The sequence below is a fragment of the Aplysia californica genome, unplaced genomic scaffold, assembly GCF_000002075.1.
Source record: "Aplysia californica isolate F4 #8 unplaced genomic scaffold, AplCal3.0 scaffold00247, whole genome shotgun sequence".
NCBI classification, from domain to species: Eukaryota; Metazoa; Mollusca; class Gastropoda; order Aplysiida; family Aplysiidae; genus Aplysia; species Aplysia californica.
The window spans coordinates 430,175-434,646 of record NW_004797517.1 but is presented as its reverse complement, the minus strand read 5'-3'; the positions used below and the strand labels follow the sequence as shown (position 1 = coordinate 434,646).

General features: G+C 38.6%; 1 long non-coding RNA gene across 1 annotated transcript; it reads left to right on the top strand.

Moving 5' to 3' along the window:
- Positions 1-441: 441 nt before the first annotated feature.
- On the top strand, positions 442-1,522 carry LOC106012032. The gene is made up of 2 exons (XR_001184931.2): positions 442-558; positions 1,118-1,522. It is a non-coding gene; the product is annotated as an uncharacterized LOC106012032 (long non-coding RNA).
- Positions 1,523-4,472: the final 2,950 nt, after the last annotated feature.

Sequence of the window (4,472 nt, the reverse complement as noted above, 5' to 3'; positions counted from 1 at the left end):
TGGGCACTCAAATGAAAGGCAAAGCACCAGTCTAGCTTTAGTAGAGTGCTTACAACACGTCCCCCGTTCACTTCATTGGATTTAACTTGGGATAAAACTGTGCCCTCCAAAGAGATACGGAGTCACGCCATAATGCACAGTCTATGACATTATACTAGACGTCTCTGTTACAGCAACAAACCTTACGTTCTACTGCTATACTCTGTCACATTTTAAGTATTCACTGTGTTAAAATGGAAATAACTAAGCTAGTTTCACAATGAGCCGATATTCTTAAAAATTTTAGGAATACTAATTCAAACAATAAAAAACAATACAAAAAAAGCAATAACGATACGGAAAGTTAGCATAACAGGTTTATTCCCGACTTACAAGCATGTGGGGGTTGTCTACAAAAGTAACACGATCAGTAGCGCATATGATGTCCTCTTGCACTGATGACGGCCTGACATCGTCGCCACATAGAATCAATCAATCGCTGCACTGCCTGTTGAGGGATGTTATTCCACTCTTCATGCAATGCTCTCTCAAGTTGAGGAAGTGTCTGAGGCTGGTGTTGTCTCCTTCGAATGCCGCGATCGAGCAAGTTCCATAGATGAACAATGGGATTCAAATCAGGTGAGTAGGCAGTTCACGGTTGAAGAACTGGGATGTTATTTCCATGTTGGAACTGTGTGACTAGACGAGCTCTATGCGCTGGGGCATTGTCATTCATAAAGATTAGTCCCCGAAGAATCTCGTCAATGTATCGGTGAGCTACCAAATTCCCACGAACAGTCACAAGTGGGGTCTTGCCAGCTGCTGTAATTCCTCCCCTTACCATCACACTTCCTCCACCAAAAGCTCTGACCTGACTTAAGGGTTGAGGAACGAACCTCTCATTTACTCTCCCGAATATGCGTTTCCTTCCATCTTGACGCTCCAAAAGAAACCTGGATTCGTCGGAGAATATGTGGTGATTACATACCTGGCGTGACCAATGGGAATGTATTCTTGCCCAATCAAGCCTGTTTCTGATGTTGTAGGGTGTCAATTTGATGCGGTGAGCTGGGCGCCTTGCTCGGAGTCCAAATTCTTTCTACCGTCTCAATAGTTATTTTTGATTTTGGGTTGACAGGTCGCATGTTGTTCAACTCATCTCTGGTTTGTCTTGCCGTTTTGAAACGATTTCGTAGATGCGACAGGCGCATAGAAAGATCCTCTCATGGAGTAGTTATTCTTCTCCCAAGTCGACGGGGTTGATTTTTTGTGACACTTTTGTTCTTTCACGATCCATTGTTGCGTACACGGCTCTTCTTGTTACATTAAAATGTCGCGCAGCAGTGGATACCGAGGCAGCCCAGCGGATCATTCCAACAAGCTGATTTTGCACATTTTTCTCTTAGACGTGGCATCACCAAACGTAGATAACACAAGTTTTTAGCACTGGCGAATTGTTACAAAAATGACAAAGCTTTGATGTGTACTTCTTTTTTCAGCAAATCGTTGCTGTGACATGCGTAATTCTCCCCCCCCCCCCAAACATGTAATACGCACGCAGTAACAAAACCACTCGACGCGCGTTCAGAAATCTAAAAACAACTCAACAGCGACAGGTATATCAAGGAGTCAGTGTGTAAATTTGACATAAATCGGTGGCATGGATTTTAAAAAAATTAAGGTTTAAAATGTGACAGAGTATATTAAACTACAAAATAACAACCACACCATAATCATCATCATCATCATCATCATCATCATCATCATCATCATCATCATCATCATCATCATCATCATCATCATCATCATCATCATCATCATCATTATCATCATCCTCATCAACAACAACAACCGCAACAACAACAACAACAACAGCTGCAACAACAACAACAACAACAACAATAACAACAACAACAACAACAACAACAACAACAACAACAACAACAACAACAACAACAACAACCCCCACCACCAAAAACAGAGAAGTAAAGAAACGAGCAGACTGTGAAAACGACAAAAACTGATCTTTTACACAAAAAAACTAATACATGTATATCTCATTTGAAAACAAACAAACGTTTTAGTCTCAATCATAATGAAATCAAGACATGTTGAAAGTGTGCTGTATTTTTTAAAAATGTCATACTGTTACAAAGACTCCCAGATATTACTTGGCTAGATACATGTATTTGTAGGTAATGAGTTCATCTTCAGAACGCACCATTTGATACTGCTATGAAAATTCTATTATAAAGATGTGTTGTTTTCCTTCTATGTCACAAAATTGCTTGTTGTGCAAAATAAGACGGCTCACTGTCTTTGTGATTCCAAAAATGATTCATTAAAAAAAATGAAGTGCTCAATGGAAAAACGGGCGTCGTCACAGACTGATATAAGTGGGGGTATCAGTTTTAAGAGCTAAAAGACTCCTAATTGCATTTCTGTTCAACTGTTAGTTGTCTACAAACTTTTAAAATTGATATCCTCATGATTTCCAGTTTGTGATAACACCCATTTTCCCATTGAACCCTTCACATGTTGTTGGTGGCATCTGAAAAGAGAAAAATATTAAGAGTGCTTTGATAAAAATAGAAAAGAAGAAAAGAAGATGGTGCAGATTGAGTACTTTATTCAAATTTGCATAATATCAGACATCGTTATTACAGCTAGTTTTACTTTAACAGAAAAAAAGTTCACCGTATCGCCAAAGCTCATCATGCACCCACAATAGTTCATGTCTTGATGTATCTATTTGAAGAGTGTAATGAAAATCCTTGTGGTGTCCATTTAGGGCATAAGCAGTCATTTCCGTATTGATATCATTCGATGTATCATGAAATGAACCCATAATAGTTGAATATTAGAAAACAAAGGGACAAACAGGGCTTTTTTTGTTGCTTATATTTTGTTGTTTGTATATTAATTCTTTTTGTTTATGATATGATTAACAGCAGCATAAGTTTTCAAGTTTAAGATTTATTTTCTCTTCAAATCTCAAGAACCTGACACCAAGAGGTTTTCCACAGAGCCCTTCATCTATCTTCATATGACATAAAATAAAGTAAGCCGTAACACACCGTGTTCAGCCTCTCTGCTGGCCTTAATATTCTTGCTGTTCAGTTATCAATATAAAGTTTTTTAATGTAACATTGCACAAACAACAGAAACATAGGGACAAAATCTTTCAACAACCAAGAGCCAACAGTGTCTAACATTGTTTGAAACAAACAAATCAAATCAAATACAATAAATGTCATTAAACCAAGTACGTATATAAGGAAATATACAATCGTTGCCATGGTATCAAACCAAAACAAAATTAGTCGTTGGTGCCCTCTCGAATCAGGTTCGAGAATCCTATGTCAGAATCTCTGATTCGTGGTAAATGATCAGAGAGTAGAATGCTGCACTTTTAAAGTTCATACCTGTTTGTCACCTTGCTCCCTACAACCCGCTTACGAATACCCCGACATACCTGCCAGTGTAATGTCACCCTAATTACAAATGTAACTCCTCTCGACACTTGTCTTGGCCCAATAGAATAAGCTAACACGAACAATGTCACCTTAGCAGAGATTGTGCCCACCATTTCGGAAACTTCACGGTGACATTAAAGATGGTTCCAGTAGGGAACGGGATAGAGAATGCCCACGTCCTTCGTGACTCATTGGATCAGAGGAAGATAGTACTAACACTAACATTACTTAATTAAACGCAATCCCACATCATCACTCATTGCACCACTGTTTCTAAAATCATCACTACTTTCAGGGTCAATGACTTACATCTATAATCCTTGAATCTCTATCTGTAACAGTTACTGGTCAAACTAAGTATGCACGTAATACACTATTGGACACTGTCATACGCACTTTTTTCTACTAATCATGTTATGGCGTCAATCTCATATACATGGGCAAGGGATTTTTTTTCAATCAGTCGTCGGTGGCTGTAGACTTTTTGCTCACATATGTTTGATGTGATTGAATGTAAATTGTTAAAGATAAGATTCTTGTCCATCTTCCCACAATGCCCAGTTACCTGTTTTCGTGAGAAACAGTTGAAGGGTTGGATGGAAAACCCCGTGAAGTCCTTTTCGGACATATCAGTTTCGTATTGATATCATTCGACAGTGGTTGATTATGTGAGCACTATGGGACAAATGATGATATTCGTAGGTTGTTGTTGTTGTTGCTGTTGTTGTTGTTGATGTTGTTGTTTTTATTGTTGTTTTATGTGTTGCTTTTGTTGTAGTTGTTGTTTCAACTGATATAATAACAATGACTTGGGGCCACAAGTTTGAGATTTACAATTTCTCCTAATTTCAAGAATCTGACATCATGGGGTTTTCCGTGGAGACCTTCAATTGAGTTTTTTCCTCCTTCAGAACTTTCACACCCGACGGATCTTATGATATTTGAATTACACACCCGGTCCTCTGGTGTTATGACTCCCCCCCCCCAATGAAGAATAAAGAAAAGGAAGTACATGAT